This window comes from Pongo abelii, chromosome 8 (assembly GCF_028885655.2).
Source record: "Pongo abelii isolate AG06213 chromosome 8, NHGRI_mPonAbe1-v2.0_pri, whole genome shotgun sequence".
Lineage (NCBI taxonomy): Eukaryota > Metazoa > Chordata > Mammalia > Primates > Hominidae > Pongo > Pongo abelii.
In genome coordinates, this window is record NC_071993.2 from 63,847,726 (window position 1) to 63,867,900 (window position 20,175).

The window sequence follows — 20,175 nt, forward strand, 5'->3', positions numbered from 1 at the left end:
TGAATCCATTTTAATCACCTCTGAGAGGAACGTATTGTCTAAATTAGAAATGAGAAAACCTGGCCAGGCACAGTGGCTCATGCCTGTAATCCCAGCACTTTGGGAGGCCAAGGCGGGTGGATCACTTGAGGTCAGGAGTTCAAGACCAGCCTGGCCAACATGGTGAAACCCCGTCTCTACCAAAAATACAAAAATTAGCTGGGTGTGGTGGTGCGCACCTGTAGTCCAAGCTACTTGGGAGGCTGAGGCAGGAGAATCACCTGAACCCAGGAGGCGGAGGTTGCAGTGAGCCGAGATCGTACCACTGCACTCCAGCCTGGGCAATAGAGTGAGACCCCGTATCAAAAAAAAAAAGAAATGAGAAAACCCAGCTCATACTGAGACCTCAAGCAAGTTACTCTGTGACCTCTCGGGACCACAGTTTCCTCATCCGTAAAATGGAGCTGTTGACATCACGGTTGTTGTTGTTTTTTTTTTTTTGAGATGGAGTTTCATTCTCGTTGCCCAGGCTGGAGTGCAACGGCGCGATCTCAGCTCACTGCAACCTCCACCTCCCAGATTCAAGCAATTCTCCTGCCTCAGCCTCCCAAGTAGCTGTGATTACAGGCATGTGCCACCACGCCCAGCTAATTTTGTATTTTTCGTAGAGACAGGGTTTCACCATGTTGGTCAGGCTGGTCTTGAACTCCTGACCTCAGGTGATCCACCCACCTCGGCCTCCCAAAGTGCTGGGACTACAGGCGTGAGCCATCACGCCCAGCCATCACAGTTGTTTTCAAGGATTAAATGAGTTATTACAAGTCAAACTTGTAGGGTGTAAGTCTCAATAAACTCACTATTAGTATCACTATGAAATAATCTTGTCCTTCACTAAATTTTAAACCAGCAAAGGTTTCCCAGGCCTGGAAAATGCCACTTTGCAGGCACTGCTAAAACGAATTCTACCTCAGTTGAAGTTAAATGGGTCAAATTCCTGAGCACATGGTAGCATAGAGTGAGGCCTGAGGAAGTAGTTCCAGAACCCAGGGCTTTCCTGCTCCCCGGCCTCCATGGGAACTTCACTTCACTGCCGCCACCACCTTCAGGGCAGAGCCATCTCCTCTCCCACTTCATCCTGCCACTTCCTACATGAGAAGGACCTTCACCAGTCCTCAGAGACTAGCACAGCTGCCCAGCTGGTGAAGGGGACACTTCCCTGGGCAGCCAACCATTCTGCGGCTCCATGCCCTTTCTTCCTGGAGCAGCCACAAACCTTCAGAAGCACACATGGGCTCAGACCCCACCCCCAAATGATCCTGCTACGCTGAGATCAAGCTCAGATCAATAAACACTACTGAGCACCTATGCCACATCCAACCTGGGTTCTAAGACCACACCAAGTTTATAGCTGGTGAGGGACTTTCCAGACTTGGCATAGTGCCTGCAACAATGCCTCGCACCCCACAGAAATCTCAACCATGCTTTGTTAAGTAAACTGAGGATGACATTAGGTGGTCCAAGCAGTGGAGTTCAGAGATGTGGGGATGGATATATCCAGAAAGTCTCCAACTGAAGCTGAGGTGCAACACAATGAGAAGGAAAGGGAAAATACATCTGGTGGCCCTGGGTTTCCAGGGCCTGTCACTATAACGTTAGGGATCAGAGTGGGATCAGACTGCGCGTGGTGGCTCACATCTGTAATCCCTGTGCTTTGGGAGGCTGAGGTGGGAGGATCACTTGAGCCCAGCAATTTGAGGCTATGATCACACCGGCAGCTAAGGGGATAGAAGGGCATACAGGGCCACGATGGTGGAGTCTGGGCTTCATTCTGGGGGTGCCAGGGCCCAGGAAGATCCCTGGAAGGAAGGCCGCCCCCACCAACCACTCGGCTGACTGAAATGTGGCAAGGACGTAGGGGTGCTCCGATGGCCTGTCCCCAGGTTTCCCTTCACAAATAGAAAAGAGTGGCCGGAGCACTCAGCAGGCACTAACTGCTTCTGGACTTCAAGGTCAAGGGGCGAGGGGAAGGTTACTTTTGAGGATTTGGCAGGCCACTCTCTCACTAGCCCAAGAGCAACCCCCTCTCGGAAGGGAGGAAGATCCCCTGAGGGGCAGACCACTGCCAAGAGCACACCTGCAGAGGCTCCAATACAACGCTCTGCACAGCCTCCCAAGACCGCCTGACCTCCGGGATAGCAGCGCCAGCAAAGCCAACGAGTGTGTGACACCGCCGCACTCACCACCGCTCTGCTCCCAGCCCCAGGCCAGTACCCGGGCCCACGACTTCCCCCGACTCCCACTAGCACGGACTGCTTTTCGCCGGAGATCAACTTGAAGTCCCCAAGACAAGTGCTCCTGCGGTCCCAGGGCCAAAGTCCCTCCACACACCGTCACACAGGCACTTCCTACCCACCCGCACCCCACCCCTGGGGGTGGAGGAGAAGCAGCAGCGGCCCGGTACCAGCACACTCGGCAGCCACAAACCTCACTCTACCAGAACTCCGGCTAGGTCAGGGGTCAAGCTTTGCTCCCAAACACAACCCCACACGCCTAACGTGGAGAAGCTGGGTCACCGCCTACTCAAACTCCAGCCGTCCCAAACCCAAGCCGGGCAGAGTGGGACCCACGGCAGCGTGGGAGACTGAGCACAACCACGGCGGGGCAGGAGGAAGGGGCGGCCCGCCCCGGCCTACGCCCACCCCAACCCCGGACCCGAGCTCCGGGGGGCCGAGGGTGGGTGACTGAGCCGAAAGGGTGGCCCATCCCCGAGCTCGCTGCTGGGGACGAGAAGCAGAGCTCCGAGCCGCAGCGGCCGTCCAGGCTCCCGTCGCCCTCACCCCGCCCGGCACGGGCGCGCACTCGCCGGGGCGCGCGGATGGGGCGAGGGCTACCGAACCAGGAGTGCCGGCCCCGGGCCCGCCGCGGCTCTCGTCCGCCCGGCGCCGGAGTTCGGCTCAGCGGGGTCCCGGCCGAGGCCTCCAACCTCTAGCGAGCAATCCTGGCAGACAAAGCCAGCGCCGCCCGCGGGGCCGCTCCCGGACAGGCGGGGAGGGAGGCTGAGGGGCCAAACAGGGACCTAGGGAGCAGCCCTCGTCCCCGGAGAACGCTCGGGGAAGTCGGCCTCAGACAAAGAAAGGGGCAGGGCCCGACGCCCCAGCCGAGTCTCCACGCTCTACTCACCCGCGCGCGGCGGCAGCAGCGGCGGCGCGGCCCGGCTCGGCCGAGGAAGTTAGAGCAAGTTCGGCGGCGCGGGGCGGGAGGGCGCGACTCGGGCCGTCCGAGCGGCGGGGGCGGGGCGCGGAGGGGCGGGGCCGGAGGCGCGGCGCCTACCGGCTGCCGAGGAAGGGGCGCCGCTTCCCTGCGCCGCCCGGTGCGGCCCCGCGCGCCTGGGCCCGCCCTGGCCCCGCCCCTCCCCCCGCCGCCTCGCCCCTCCCCCACCGCACCCCGCCTCCTGGCCCGCGAGGCACCAGGGACCGCGAGGCCGGGTAGCCGGCCCGCCCCTTTGTCCCGCTCTGGGCGGTGCCGGAGGCTTGGGGCGGCCCGGGTCCGCGCCCTCCCAGTGGGTGCGCGGCGCAGGCCGGGCCTGGCCCGGGGCCGGGCACTTGTAGCCGCCGCGAGCGCTCTGAGCCGTTGCGCTGCGCAGACACCGCTCTGGCCTTGTCGGAGCCGAACCTGGGAGAAGCACGAGCTGTGGGAGGCGGCGTCTCGAGGGATACACGGGATGACCGTGGAGAGCGGGCGAAGGATTAGGAAAATGGCTGTGGTGGGGATAAGAGGCGTTCCTGCCGGGCTTTGGAGCCTGGGGGCGGGGGTAGTCTTCAAAAGAAGGAAGGGGAAAAGGTTTTTATTTCTTTGTAAACCAAGGAGTAAGGACACGCTCTTTCTGGCCTTGGTGCTAAAAATACCAAGCTTTCTTTGGATCGTGGCTGAGATTTCTTCCTAACCTTTACGCTAAAGAGGTGGCTGGGACAATTCTTGTGGGGTAGGGGGGTTTCCAGGGACAGCCAGGGGTGGCTCCCCTCTTTGGATCGTAGCTGAGATTTGTTCCTCACCTTTACGCTAAAGAGATGGCTGGGACGATTCTTGTGGGGTAGAGGGGTTTCTAGGGATAGCCAGGGGCGGCTCCCCAGCCTCAGCCTCCCTACCTGTAGAATGAAGCATGCCACACCTCTATTTCTTAAACTTATTCGGTGGCTGAGGGCCGAGTGGTCTGCTCTGTTGGGTGACACCAAACAGGGATCTATTAAAACTGGGCTAAGACTGGTTGCCACATGCCAGTACAAGCAACCAACAGGTTAATTACAATGGAAGGAGGAAGTCTTGAAATGGAGACTGTTCAGTCCATTCCCAGGTTTGTTTGGGTTGTTTTTTGAGCTAAGGTATCGCTTTGTCACCCAGGTTGGAGTGCAGTGGCATGACCGTGGCTCACTGCAGCCTCGACCTCCCACTTCAGCTTCCCCAAGTAGCTGGGAACACAGGTGCAGGCCCCCCACACCTAGCTAATATATTTTTTTTTTATAGAGACGAGATCTTGCTGTGTTGCCAGTGATGGTCTTAAATTCCTGGGCTTAAGCAGTCCTTCCGCCTCTGCCTCCCAGAGTGCTGGAATTACAGGCATGAGCCACTGTGCCTGGCTAATTTTATTTGTTTGTTTAATTAAGGGGGGTGCAACTTGTCTGTGACAGCTCAGTCAGCTCTGGAACCTCCCTGGGAACCTGTCCATTCATTCAGCAGATAGTGAGTGCTTGAATGAGTGCCTGATAATATGCCAGGCCCTGTGTGCATGGTGGGATACTTCAGTGAACAAGACAGCTGAGGCCTTTTGCCCAATAAAGCTAATTTTTAGTGGAGAAGACAAATACATAATCACAAGTTGAAGTAAAGGCTGGGACAAAAACAAGGGGCTAGAATAGAGAATAAAAGCTACCTTAGATGAAGCAGTAAGGGAAAGTGAGGAGGTGATGCTGAAATTGAAGTCAAAAGAGTAAGGAAGTTAGCCTTGGGAAAAGTTGGGCAGAGACATTCCTCGCTGAGAGCAGTAGGTGTAGGTGCCTTTTCAGGGTAAGTTCTGGATGGGTCAAGGAGCTGAAAGAAAATCAGTGTGGCTGAAGTTTTAAGCCTAGGGGCAGAGGCCCAGGATGGAGTGGGAAGGTGGGCAGGGGCCAGAGCATGCAGGGCCTGTGGGCTGTGTCAAAGAATGGAGACTTTGTTGAGCCTTGGGAGGGTTTTATGCGGAAGACTAACATGTTCTGATTTAAGGCTGTGTGTGGGTGTCAGGCAAAAATAAAAGCAGGGAGCCAATTAGGCTTGCCACAATCCAGGCCAAAGATGATGGTGGTTTGAACCAAAGTGGTGGTCGTGCTAAGATGAGTAGTTGAGAGATGCTATTTTGGACTTAACAGGACACATTGATAGGAAGGACATGGGGGCAGGAAATGGAGAAACCAAAGATAACTCAAGTTTCTGGCTGGGGTAAGTGGGTGGACAGTGCTTCATTTATTGGATCAAAAAGCACCAACCACATCTCAGGGAGTTACATCAGGAATTCTGTTAAAGCCACATGGAGCTTAAGATGCCTGTTAGAGAACCAGTGGGGTTATCTATCACTAGGAGCTCAGAAGAAAGGCCAGGGCTGGAGAGGGGCTTTGGGATACATCAGCATAAAGATGCTCAAGGCCATGGGATCTGAGAAGGACACACAGTGTGAGGGAGTAGATGCAGAAGAGGAGAGAGTTCAGGAGGGACCCAGGGGAGCCAAAGCAGGCAAGAAGACTGAAAAAGAGGCTGGGGAGGCAGAAGGAGAATCAGGAGTATCCCAGAGACTGAGAAAATGTTTCCAGAAAGCAGTTGTCAGCTGTGTTAGATACTGCTTAGAGATCAGGTAAGATGAGGACTGGGACCTGTTGGCTCTGGCAACATGAAGGCAATTGTGAACATGATAAGGGCAGTGTTCCTGGAGTAGTGGTGGAAGCCATGCTGTGGTAGAGCTACCATGTTTGCACAACTTGTCTAACAGGGAATGGAGAACTGGGAGGAATCTAGAAAGGATATGGAAGCATAGAATGCTTTGGTAGAGATTGCTAGATGCCCCTAGTAGTAATTCTCTCTTCCCTTCATAGAATTTCTAATTCTGTCTGGCCGCATGGCTTCCCAGAATAAAGGCAAGTTTCTCAGCCTCCCTTGCAGCTACACTTCATTCCTCCCAATAGGAAGTAAGTGTAGGAGTCCATGTGCAAATTCAAAACTGGCTTTAAAGGGAAGTCATGTGCTTTACTCTTTCCTGCCCACTAGGATATATTAATAGATAGCTGGAGCTCAAGCATCCATATTGGATCTCAAGTGGAAGCCAAAGTGTTGAGGATGTTAGTGGAAGTGAGAATAAATGTGGATGCTAATGTGTAGGGAGCCACCACACATTTGGACTACTACCTCTTGACTTTCTTTATGGGAGAAGGACATTTCTGTCTTGTTTAATCCTCTGTTTTATGGCACATGTAGCCACATCTAATTCTAACATTTGTTAGAATAAAGAGGGGTTTGTTAAAATATGGGAGTCACTGAAGCAGGCTTGCACACTGATAGGAATGATCTAAGAAGAAGACAGGGGCCATGATAGGAAGAGCAGGTGAAAGGAGATATGGTATGGGCACTAATGAGGGTCACCTCCTACAAAGGGACACCTCCACCATTATTAAGGAGAGGAGTGTGGAGGCCGAGGACAGGTTTCTAGTAAAGGCTGGGATTGGGAAGATGATTACTCACACCTGGTGATTTCTGCTTAATCCTGGATGTGCAGGAGGTCATGAGCTAGAACAAGGAGGAAGGAGATGGGGAAGCCAGCTTTGCCAACCATGGACTGAGTGGTTTTGGAGATCTTGCTGGCCTGAGCAGCGTCTGGGAGACGTGTCCTTTCTGGAACAGTTGGCCACACTGCTGCAGGCTATGAAAAGTGTGGTGGGAATACCCACAAAGCCAGCATGGCCTTCCCTGCCACGCCCCAGACAGTCACATCTGACACTCACCTGCCATTCCCGGCTGTAGCAGAGACCCACAAAGTTTTATCTGACCCATTTTTTTTTCTTTTGAGACGGAGTCTCACTGTGTCACCCAGGCTGGAGTACAATGGCGTGGGCTCACTGCAACCTCTGCCTCCTGGATTCATGGGACTACAGGCACGTGCCACCACACCCAACTAATTTTTGTATTTTTATTAGAGATGGGGTTTCGCTATGTTGGCCAGGCTGGTCTTGAACTCCTGACCTCATGATCTGCCCTCCTTGGCCTCCCAAAGTGCTGGGATTACAGGCATGAGCCACCGTGCCTGGCCTATCTGACCCATTCTTACAGCAGCATGGAGTGGCTTGAGAGAGCCTCAGAGACACAAAATGCAAAACAGGTCTATTTTATTCTCCTTTATTAAAAAATAAAAAATTCAATATAAACAGCCCCAACTCATAAAAGGGTTGTATTGTAACCAGTGGTTTACTTTCCTGGCTAGCACCTAGAACCATAATTGCCAAGCATATAATGAATTCTAGTGCAGACTGCAAGCCTAATGTATGGACTGTGGGAACAAAAACAGTACAGGAAGGAGGAAAAGAAAAAAGCTGAGAGTTTCTCCTCTTTTTCCTGGACCTGAAGCTGCCACAGATAAAATTTTAAGTGGAAGAGCTTGCCCTTTGTCTTCCCCTGACTTCTTCTATAGCCCTCTGTGTCGGTCCCCAGTGCTGCACTCCCACCCTGGGCTCCACTCTGCAGCCTCTGTGTGTGTTTACAGGTCAATGGGCAGGTCAGAGTGAGATTGAACAGAAGAGGGAGTTGGTGTCCAAGCTCTCCTAGTTCTCAACATGATCTTGAGCAAACCACTTTACATCCCTGAGCCCTGCTGTTCTTATCTGTAAAGTCAAGGTAATACTAAAACCCACCTCACAAGCTTGTAATAAAAATCCAAAGAGATAAAGTTTGTAAAACTTCGAAAAATACTGGGTAAGCTGTAAAGAACTCTGTTACCCAGGAAAGATGTCTTATTAGGACCAGACTACCAAGGATTAGTCGGGACATTTTGGCTGGAAATGAGAACCCCACTCAGACTAGCTTAGGTCATCAAAGGGGAGATACTGGAAGGAGCCTCAGATCGCTCACAGAATTGAAAGAAGAACTTGAAACCAGTGACACAAAACAGGGCTGATCCTGACAGCGTCCCAGACCAGGGGCCCTACCCTCTGTTTCTCCTAGTTCTCAGAGTTTGCCATGTCAGGTGTGTGACTGAGTAAGTCTACACTCTTAAGTCGGTATGAACAAATCTCAAGAAAGGATCGACCGGGCATAGTGGCTCACGCCTGTAATGCCAGAACTTTGGGAGGCCGAGGTGGGCGGATCACTTGAGGTCAGGAGTTTCGGACCAGCCTGGCCAACATGGTGAAACTTCGTCTCTACTAAAAGTAGGAAAATTAGCTGGGCGTGGTGGCGCATGCCTGTAGTTCCAGCTACTCAGGAGGCGGAGGTGAGAGAATCGCGCTTGAACAGGGGAGATGGAGGTTGCAGTGAGCTGAGATTGTGCCATTGCACTGCAGCCTGGGCGACAGAGGAAGACTCCATCTCAAAAAAAAAAAAAAGAAAAAAGGATCCTAATTGGGTCAGCTCTGGTCACATGTTCACTCCTGGACCCATTCTTACAGCACCATGGAGTGGCTTGAGAGAGCCAAACAAACTCTGACACAACCAGTGTGGTGAGGGAGATGAGATACCGTAATTGGACTAGGTCTGGGTCGCATGCCCATGCCTATGATCAGTAGGGCAAGGCTTATGCAGAAGAAGGGGTAGTGGTGTGTGCAAGGCCAACATCATCATTTTTAGCAGTCTTATATACCAAGTATTCTTTAGGCCCTGGGCAGGTTTTAGGCAGAATAGTGACATTGTTACATCTGTGCTTTAGAAAGATCCCTAAGGCTGGAGTGGGAAGGGAAGGTGGGAGGGAGCAAGACTGGAATAAAAAATGGTTAGGAAAGAAATGATGAGGAAATAGAAAGAGGTGGACAGAATCAAGATATATTTAGGAGCTAGAACTGACAAGTGACTAATTGCATGGGAGAATGAGGAATAAAGAGACATCATATTCTGGCTGCATGGGCAGTGGCGCTATTCACTGAGAAGGAACACAAGAGACCCTGTATGGATGTATAATATGTTTGGTGAGAGGTGATGCCTTAGACGTCTTCCATTTGAAGTGTTCCTGGGTAGGGTGGAGAGGTGCAATTTGCTGTATGGAGTTAAGAGAGACAGCTAAACAGAAGTTATCAATTTGGAACTTGTATCCATTTGAAATTGTATTTAGCTTTTCTAACAATAACCCAAGGTCAGGTGCAGTGGCTCACACCTGTAATCCCAACACTTTGAAAGGCTGAGGCAGGAGGATCACTCGAGCCCAGGAGTTTGAGACTAATCTATGCAACATAGTAAGACCCCATCTCTTTAGGAAAAAAAAAAAAAAGAAAACAGAGAGGAGAAAGAGGGAAAGGAGGGAAAAGAGGGAGGGAGGAGGGAAGGAAAGGAGGGAGGGAGGGGAGAGAAAATAGCAACACAACTACATTGCTTTAACTACATTCAGCTTTCTTGCTGTAGTTGTAGGAAAAAACTCTGACACAACAAGAAGTCTAAAGGTAAGCAGAGCAAGGCTGGTCAGCAGCCCCACAATGTCATCAGGTCCCAGCTCCTCTCTGTTGGTGTGTCTGGCTCTCCTTATGGGGCAGAGTTGGCTTGTGGTCATACAATGGCTGCCCCAGCTCCAGCTTCCCACCCACATTCCAGACAGAAGAAAGAGCAAAAACAATGAAGGAGCAACACCTAAAACTTACCCAGAAATCCCCAGACTACTGCTTATGCCTCACTCGCGGAGTGCAGTCACATGACACACCCTAACTCCAAAGGAGGTTGGGAAATGTTTAAAAAATTAACTCCTGTTTTAAAGAAAGAAGAGAGAATCGATATTGAGGAAGCAGCATGTGATAATTGAAATCATCAGAGTAGAGATTATTTTGGGACTGGGAGATGAGAAAAGGACCAAGGACAGAATCTTTGGAAAATGAGAGAGCAGAGGGACCAAAGAGACTGAGGAAGACTGTCCAGTGAGGTAGGAGAAAAGCCAAGAGGGTGGAATGGATGGAAGCCCAGGGGCAACAAGTGTTTCAAGAAGAGGGGAGTGGTCCAGTTTCCAGGGCTGCAGAGGGCCAGTGAAACAAGGCTGAAGAGCAACCATGGGGTTAATAGCTTCAGAGAACTGTTTCAGTGGAGAATTGGGTCAAAGACAGTTAACAGTGGGCTGAACAGCAATTGGAAAATTAGAGAGAGGTTGTTAACTGGAAGATGATGAGGATAAGCAGTTGCAGGAGAGACTTGGGCCAGGCACGATGGCTCATGCTTTTAATACCAGCACTTTGGAAGGCCCAGGTGGGAGAATCACTTCAGCCCAGGAGTTCCAGGTGAGCCTGGGCAACATAGTAAAACCCTGTTTCTATTAAAAGAAAATAACAAGAAAAACAAAGGAGAGACCCAAATATGTTTAAATGATGAAGGGAGAAGGCAAGAGAAGAGGGGAGATGGGAGAGTCTGAAGGAAGAGAGAAAACGCTTGCTGGAGAAGGTGGGAAGGATTGGTGTTCGGAACAAGAGGAGAGCCCCAAACTGGAGGACAGCAGGACCTTCATAGAGACAGGAGGCAGGAAGATAAGCTGGGTGAGGATGCAGATGTTTGTGGGTTCGGTGAGGCTTCCTAAGGGAAGGGGTCCACTTTCTCTGGAAGTAGACAGAATGGGCACCTGCTGAAGGTAAGTGGGTGTTGGGTGGGATCCAAGGATTTCAGAGAAACCTAGGAGAGAACGAGAGACACCTCTGAGCAGGGGCAAGCAGGAATGTTTGGGGAAGGGTTGCAAGCCCAGCTGCAAATGGAGACCCAGAGTGAGAGTGACACACATCTCAGATTACATGACCTTTTTCGTCAGTACTCAGCAGCTGGAGTAAGTGCAAGTGCAGAGAGTACAGACAGCAGGATTGATCAAAATTTGGGGTTTGCCAGGAGAGCATGATAGAAAAACAATGGTGCAAAGGATTCAAGAAGGTTGGAAATAAAGCAGTTGAGGTGTTGTATCCTGAGTCTTGGCTACTAGGGGAGAGAAGTGACAGCTGGAGGGGCTAGTAGATAGGGGGAAAGAAGATGAGGCTGGGGCTGGAGGGCCCTCAGCATGTGAAGAAGGGAGATATGGTGACACAAGGCTGTGGTCAGACAGAGGTGTGTATCCATGGGACCAGGTGATCAAGATGGAAGAAACGGAGAAACCAATGGCCCTGAGGGTGAAGAGGTCAGGACCAAGAGGCTAGTGGAAAGATGGGTCACTCCATCAGTATATGGCAGGACTTGGAGTGCAGGCAATGGCAATGAGTTAGGCGCCAACATCTTTGGTAGAACTTTTACTTCAAGCTCAGTTTTGCACTGATGTTGCCTTTCTTGAAGAAAGAGGTCAGGGAGCCTTGGGGAAAAGAGAACAGAAACGAAATTTATTTCTTGGCCTGTCATTCTATACTTGGCCTATTTGTTCCAGAACAATCTATTTTAAGGAATCTGCAAGCTTCTAGGAGGCTCCTACTCTTATTTGCATCTACAGCCTCAGCCATGGGACCTCTGCCTGCCAGTGGTGTCCCCTGCAAATAGTTAGGACTAAGATTTGTGATAGGAGCCCATGTGTGAGGACAAGACACAGTGGAACACCCTTTAATTATGGCATCTAAGACGTCTAAACAGATGGTGGTGACAAGGAGTCCCATTGTCTCTCTGCCCTCAGTTGTCCCATTTCATAAACTGAAGGTGGCAGAGAAAGAAAGGTTGTTCAACAGGTGACATCCCATGGCCCTTTCAGCCCTGTGCATCAACCACACTGTAATGACTCCACATGGGAGAAGAAAGTTTTGCCAAAGAAGAAAACCCCAGATGTGGCCAAATAAGACATCAAGGGAGGGAGCAGATCCTAGATGTTAAGAGCAAGTATAATACCAGGAATGGGACTGCCTGGGCTAAGTCTCAACTCTGCCCCTGAAAGCTGGGTCCACTCAGGCTGGAGAGCTGCTCATGTCTACCCAGGGAACTATGGGATCTGTGCGGATGTCAAAGCCACTTGACAGCACAGAGTGTTACTTCTGGAATAATGTCACGCAAACTGACCTTCACAAAGCTCTGACTTAGTAACATAAATGTGGAAAGGGGCCTCAGAGGGAATCACCTAGCTGATAAGTGGTAGAAGCAGGACTGTCAGCTTTATGACCACACCTGAGTCCCCAGTCTGTCTCAATCTCACACCCAGAGATTTGAGGGTCGGCTAAGGCCCTGGGACCTCTAGGCGCAGACACTGCTAGGAGAGCCACTGAAAGTTCCCCCTACCACTATAAAGTAGGGGAGAGAGGCACACCTAGACTCCTCTGACACAGAGCAGAAAACAGAGGGATGCTGCAAACATCACAGGTACCTTTCCCTGTCCCTGTCACAGCTCTGGGGACTTTTAGTTGGTTCCATGGGAGAATCTGGTAGTCCCCGGGGAGGGCTGCGCAGCAGCTGATGCTGCGTGCAGACACTGCCACCTAGAGGCAGTCTGAGGAAACTCCAAGTTTATTAAACCACGGGGGGGTGTGTGTGTGTGTGTGTCTGTCTGTCTGTCTTTCTGTGTGTTGGGGGAGGAAGGGAGGGCTTTTCAGTCCTTGTCTGGCACTGCTGATTCTCTCTTTCCTGGAGCCCTTGGCTCTCTTCCTCTACCCACTCGGGACCACGTGTCCTGCACGCAGCTCCTCCTCAGTCTCTTTGCAGATCCTGCTCCCCATTTCCTGCAAATGCTACTTTTCCCAGATGCTGGAAACATCTAACACCACTTTCTTCCCCCTCTCATCTCCACAGGCTCTCTGCCCTCAGTGCCACTCTGTGTCTTTAGAATCCTCTGTGCACTGGCCCCACCCATCTTTATGGCCAGATCCCTCTCCTGAGCTCCGGTTCCCCATCCCTCACACTAGAAAGAAAATCTGATCCTATCAGTCCTCCTCCTGCAAACCCTTAGAGGTTCATTTCATGAACACAGCTCCTTCCATTGTTCTACAGGGATTAACCAGGCCTGGCCTCTGAGTGGGCTTCTCCAACCATATTCTGACCACAGGCCTACCTCACACACAGTGACCTAGCCTGTCACCTCTGGTTTGTGACCACCTAGACCACACTTCAGGACCCACTGTGTTAGATTAGATCACTCACTTGGAATTGCCCCTGGCAGAAGGAAGCTGCCCCCCGCCAGGGCTCTGCCCCACCCCCATTCCTGGTGCAGCGTGCAGCCTATGTCCACTAAATGAGTGATGGGTGGGAGTTACAAAGCCCCCTTGTCTCATTTTGGGGCATCTGCTGGGTGATCCCAACTCAGAGCTCCTGTGGGATCAGTTGAGGCCTCACAGCTCCAGGTCACCCTCCACTCAGTCTTGCTCCTCTCACTTCTTGCATACACATTTCTGGACCAGCTTCCATTTCCTGTGCACTTGGCATATGCCATCATTTTGGCTCAGAACAGCTTTTGAGTTATTTTCCTTTGCCTGTCTGAGCACAGGAAGTAGAAAGCCACCCAGCACAACCTCGCAGCCAGGCCCTTAGGAGAATCGCCCAGCAGAGGTCAGGATCTAGTACTGCCTCCACGTCACCCACTCTCTATTCTCGCTAAGACATTGGTATCTCATTTATCTCCACGGTGCCAGCAACTTCTGGCCAGCTTCCCCTCAGGGCTCCTCCCTGCCTTCTGCCGGGCAGCTGTCACCATCTGCGCCCCTTCTGGGGAAAAACTTTGTACAGGTTTTACAGGTCCCTGGCTAGTTCACAGAGGCCTGAGTTAGGGTCCAGGGTCCCCCCCGGTCCAGTCGATGTGCCCAGGATCGGGGTTTGTGGTGCAGACCGTGGAGAGTCTGGGTGCCTCCAATGGAAGGTGTGGCATGGCCAACTCTGAGGTCCCCAGGATGGGACAGCAACATCTGGGCACATAATGTCTTGCCACCTGCTGCTAAGGCTGCTAACTGCAAATAATAAAAAAGCAAATTTAGAGCCACATATTAGCATTTGTAACTGGTTTTAGCATGCATATACAGATCCAGTTTTGTAATGATTATGTTATTATTTGTCAATTTTTAAAGGCGTTTTAAACATTTATGAGACTGAGTCATTACAGTTGGGAAGAGTGTAACTGATTACATTTAATGTTTAAATGTTCAAAGAAAATCTACTTTCTAAAAATTATCGTCAGCTGAAGAATGACGAGGTTCATAAATTTGGCTCTCTTGAGTCATGAAGGCTGGGGAAAGATGAGAGTCCAATAAGGGCAGCCCAGAGCTCTACATGGCAGAGACTTTAAAGACTTCCTGCTTCATGCAGCACCCGCTTTCCCAGGAGCTGGCTGTGCTTTGGCCCCCAGGCTCCACACCCTAGCCCCTCCTGGCCAGAGGCATCTGGCCTCCTCCTGCCTCTGTGTATAAGCAGTGCTGGGGTGAGAGCTTAGCAGCAGAACTGGCCTTCTCTCCCCCTAAGGAAGCCTAGCACAGTCATGAAGGGCACAAGGGAGGGCTAGTACCAGCTGGGTCCACTGGCTCAGGAAGATTGGCATCCCCCCCAGGACACTTAGCTGGATTTGTGTCCCTTTCCAGGCTCCTACCCATGCAGGCCCATGAGACTTCCTGTGCTCCTTGAATCAAATGGATTTCTTACAGTTCTATGTGGCCTGAGTTTCACAACACAAATAGCCCTCTCTGAGGGGCTAAGGGTGAGGGCACAAAAACTTCTTGTCAGTGAACTAGCTAGGGAGGTTTACCAAGCACGCAGTATGGTGCATTTTTATTACTCTGTTAAAAGTGTGTGATTAGTTAATATATTCATATGGAACAGATTATAAAAGTTCAAAAGGGTATTAAAAGGGACATTCTCCTTTATGTCCCCAATCACCAGTATCCTGTTCCTAGGGCAAATACTGTTACAAGTTTTCACGTATTTTCTCATAAATATATTATGGCAGACACTGCTGGTTTTTCTTTTTTTTTTTTCCCAAATCCACTCTTTCTTCTTCATCATCATCTTTTGTTTCGTTTTCTTTTGTTTTTTGAGGAGTCTTTCTCTGTCACCCAGGCTGGAGCACAGTGGCACAATCTTAGTTCACTGCAGCCTTCGCCTCCTGGGTTAAAGTGATTTTCCTGCCTCAGCCTCCCAAGTAGCTGGGATTACAGGTGTGTGCCACCACACTTGGCTAATTTTTGTATTTTTAGTAGAGACAGGGTTTCACCATGTTGGCCAACTGGTCTTGAACTCTTGACCTCGGGTGATCTGCCCCTTGGCCTCCCAAAATGCTGGGATTACAGGCGTGAGCGCCTCTCCCGGCCTGAAGGGCATTCTTTCATGGCGGGGACAGGAACAAGCCCAGGCTGTTCTGGCTAGTTCCTCCTGACCTCAGGCTATTGCATTCCCAGCACATTCTACAGTTATTCTTGAGAACTACAGTGAGAAAGCTGGGAGAACTGGGTTAGTCCAAGGCCATCTGGAGAACTGCCCTGTAGTCCATCCGAAACCCAGATATCCCCCTTAGCAAAGCTGGTCAATTTCATATCCCACCAACCTCCCTGGATTTGGAGGCAGGGGTTTGTTTTGTCTCATTAGTTCGATGTTAACACTTTAACTGACACAATCTCAGTGCAACATCATTGAGCCATAGCCAGAATCCATTTCACGAGGCCCAGGAGGACCCCTACAACTGCAGAATAACCAGGGCTGCCTGGAGCATGACCTAGCCTTGGACCCAGCGATCCCGTTAAGAAGTTGGTACGGAAGTCAAAGAAGGATCCTTCAGGTAGCCCCACTGTCTGCAGCTGGTGGGCCTGCTCCTAAATTTTTTCTGCTTGTGTGGGTCTGCTCCTGAATTTCTTCTACTTGTGTTTCTTTTCTTTTCTTTCTTTTTTTTTTTTTTTGAGATGGAGTTTCGCTCTTGTCACCCAGGCTGGAGTGCAATGGCACAATCTTGGCTCGCTGCTCACTGCAACCTCCACCGCCCGCAGTTCAAGCAATTCTCCTGCCTCAGCCTCCTGAGTAGCTGGGATTACAGGCGCCTACCACCATGCCTGGCTAATTTTTGTATTTTTAGTAGAAATGGGGTTTCACCATGTTGGCCAGGTTGGTCTCAAACTCCTGACCTAAGGTGATCTGCCCATCTTGGCCTCCCAAAGTGCTAGGATTACAGGTGTGAGCTACCGTGCCCAGCCTACTTGTGTTTCTATGAAATCTGATGTGCTTGTCCAGGTACAGCAGGAGGTGTTAACAATTGCACACACTCCTCCTACTTGGGCTAAAAGAAAGTCTAGAGCAATATTGGTATGTAAAACAATCTTCCCAAGAGAAATGAGGGATGTCTGCAGGGCTGCCAAGACAGTGGCAGTGAAGGAAGAAGGAGGCAACATCTGCCATGGTCAGGGACAGATTTCTTATCATTCTTTTATGAGCACTGACTCCTAGGTAGGTACCAAAGAGCTCATCAAGAACATGAACGCAGAGTCAGTTACACCTCCTGGCAGGCACCCTAGTCAGCCTGGTGTACAGCTTTAGGCTGCTGGCCCAATGGTGCATCTCATTCCCAGGGGTGATATCCAATGGCACCCCAGCCCATCTAATGTGCAGAATTTCACCATCCACTAGCATTCTACTCTCTGCTTTTATGGGTTCCTTTTTTTTTTTTTTTTTTGAGATGGAGCCTCACTCTGTCACCCAGGCTGGAGTGCAATGGTGTGGTCTTGGCTAACTGCAACTTCCACCTCCCAGGTTCAAGCAATTCTCCCACCTCAGCCTCCCAAGTAGCTGGGATTACAGGTGCCTGCCACCAAGCCTGGCTAATTTTTCTATTTTTAGTACAAAAATACAAAAGAGATGGGGTTTCATCATGTTGGCCAGGCTGGTCTCGAACTCCTGACCTCAGGTGATCCACCTGCCTCAGCCTCCCAAAGTGCTGGGATTACAGGCGTGGGCCACCGTGCCTGGCCTATGGGTTCAATTTTTGAAAAAAAAAATTTTTTTTTCACAAATAAGTAAAGCCAGGCATAGAAAGACAGATACTGCATGATCTCACTTAACATATGGCCTCCAGGTTCACCCATGTTGTCACAAATGACAGAATTTCCTTATTTTATTATTTTTTAAAGATGGGGTGTGGCAATGTTGCCCAAGCTGGTCTCAGACTCTTGGGCTCCAGCAATCCTCCCATCTCAGCCTCCTGGGTAGCTGGAACTACATGTGCACTAACACACCCAGTGTTAGATTTCCTTCTTTTTAAAAGCTGAAAAGTACTCCATTGTGTACATATACCACATTTTCTTTATCCATTCATCCACTGATGTATACTTATCTTGATTCCATATCTTGGCTATTGTGAATAATGCGCTGCCAAGAATGTGAGCATGCAGGTATCTCTTCAACATACTGGTTTCATTTCCTTTGGATAAATACCCAGTAGTGGGATTGCTGGATCATATAAGATCTCTATATTAAGGAACTCTATACTGTTTTCCATAATGGCTGTACTAATTTACATTCCTGCCAACAGTGTGTAAGGGTTCCCTTTTCTCCACATCCTTTCCAACATTTGTTTCTTTTGTGTGTTTGTTTTTGTTTTGAGACAGAGTCTCGCTCTGCTGGCCAGGCTGGAGTGCAGTGGCACAATCTCGGCTCACTGCAACCTCCACCTCCTGGATTCAAGCGATTCTCCTACCTCAGCCTCCTGAGTAGCTGGCACTACAGGTGCGCACCACCACGCCCGGCTAATTTTTGTATTTTTAGTGGAGACAAGGTTTCATCATGTTGCCCAAGCTGGTCTCAGACTCTTGGCCTCATGTGATCCACCTGCCTCAGCCTCCCAAAGTGATGGGATTACAGGCATGAGCCACCGTGCCCGGCCCCAAGATCAAGATTTTTGACTGACTCAGACTGCTGGGAGAGCATTTAGTGTAGCAAGTGGGACCAGCACATCTTGTTGGATGAAGAGTGCAGTTAGAGGCATCTTCTGCCAGAACAAAGCTCTGCAAGGAGCTGCCCTGTGGACAGACTCAGAGAGGCATTTTCGGGGACTCAGGTATCTCCCATTGGCCACCCCTTGGCAACTCTCACTCTAATTATGGCTGGACCTGGGCCTTAACGAGTGCTTCTGCAATGAGAAACTTCTATCATCAACTCTTTGGTAACTTTCAAGTAACAAAGCCAGGATAAATTCTTGTCTTTCTTTACCAGGTTTCAAATGAGTTGCTTTCTTAGCATTATCCAGAGATTTTCTTTGTTTAAAGGATCATTATGAACTCATTGATTTAAACATCTGATGTATTTTAATTCACTGCCATTATTCTTATTGATGCTCAAAGAGTCCCATCTTTGGCAAGTGAGAGTTGTCTCCTGAGTCTGTCCTTTATACAAGCCCTTAGTGGTGATTGAGAGCTTGCTTGGTATCTGGTACAAGATGTTACAGGCTCATCTTGTACATTTTCTGCCCCAATCCTGCAATCAGCCATTTCCCCAAGGAGTTCCCTTTAGCAGAAACTGATATTGGAAGACCATGTTCTGGGCTCAGCTGTCTCTTGAGAGACTTTATTCATGTTTTCTGGCTGAACACCATGGAAATTAGGGCACGGGTGTCTCTTAACTAACTTCAAAACAGACGCGGACCAAGACTTGGCACGAAAGGGGAAAATTCCTCTGCTTCTTAAAGATTTCACAATTGTCAATGTAAGGCAGTGGTCTTCCACCTTGCCTACATACTAGAATCCCCTAGGGAGCTCTAAAAAATACTGATGCCTGGATCGATCCATCCCCAGAGATTCTGGTTTAACTGGACTAGGATCTAGACTGAGCAATGGCATGTTTTTTTTTTGTTCGTTTTTTGTTTTGTTTAGTGTGAGGCTCGCAGATGGGGCTCAACCCTGACTGTAATTATTCTGTATTTGTCTTTACACTTTTACCATCTATATATGGAGCTTACACAATACTGTTTGCAAGCCTTACACATTTATGTAAACTGTATCCTACTGAATGTACATTCTGAAGTTTTCCTTAGCATTGTTTCAGTGCATCCAAGTTGATACTTATACCTCTAATTCATTCATTGTAACTATTATAGCACAGTAAAACCTTCTACTGCCCCATCATTTTCTGCTGTAAAATGATCAAAACTTCATGAGCAGTTAGCTGTCCAGGAGAAAAATCATGAAGGTAACCCTGACTCCTCTTTTTCTTACATCCTGTATCCAAATAGTTCAAGAATCCTCTTAGCTCCTCTTCCTGTCACATCCTACATCCAACAGTGAAAGAATCCTCTTAGCTCTGCCTTCAAATATATCCATCATGACACTTCTCACTATCTTCTGTGCTCCCACCTGGTTGCCACCACCGTTCTCTCTTGCCTGGATCATTGCACCAGCCTCCCAAATGGGCTCCCTGGTGCCACCTTTGATCCTCTAAAATCTATTTTCTCAAAGCAGCCAGAATAATAGAAATCAGATCATGTCACTCTTCTAAAAACCCTCTAAACAAATTCCCATCGCTCCCAGTAAAATTTAGAATTGTCTCCTATCCCCTACTGCAGTGACTAGTGTGTGGGTTGACTTTGACCATCATTATATAACACAGAAAGGTGACCAGGTACAGCTGGAAGAAGCACGTCCTTGAAAGGACCTCCCCACACCTCCCTAATCCAGGGATCTAACCCACTATCATCCTCAATTGTAACTGTCTTCAAAACAAAATGACAAATAAATCCTCCTTTAAATGTAGAAAGGATTTGAAGGGTTAAATGAGAACAAGTCAACTTTCTTTCCCTTCCCCTCCCAAACATAAACTGACAAATACACACCTTCTTGCTTGCCCCATGGGGCACTGGCAACCCAGAATGGAGGGAGGGCAGCCAGTGCTGGGGAGAAACTTCAGTCTGCCCTGACTGCACCCACCCTCTATCCTCACAATCCCTACAGCCTCCTCCCCACAGCTCACCTTCCCTACCCTCCACTCCCCTACACTGCAATGGTATGCTTTGCTCTGGGAAAGAGAGAAAGCAGACACAGGCATTGCTTTTGAGAAATCTGCATATTGGGAGAGAGGACATAGAACCAGATAAACAAAACA

General features: G+C 49.8%; 1 protein-coding gene across 2 annotated transcripts in view; it reads right to left on the minus strand.

The window, feature by feature from the left end:
* Nucleotides 1-3,252, minus strand: part of TSPAN14 (tetraspanin 14) — a 63,110-nt gene extending 59,858 nt beyond the window's left edge. Inside the window, exon 1 of one of the 2 annotated variants that reach the window (XM_024253695.3) lies at nucleotides 3,160-3,252. The gene's annotated coding sequence lies outside the window, so the exon portion shown is untranslated. The remainder of the gene's footprint in view (nucleotides 1-3,159) is intronic. The other variant, XM_024253694.3, reaches the window with a different exon arrangement.
* Between the last annotated feature and the right edge of the window lie 16,923 nt (nucleotides 3,253-20,175).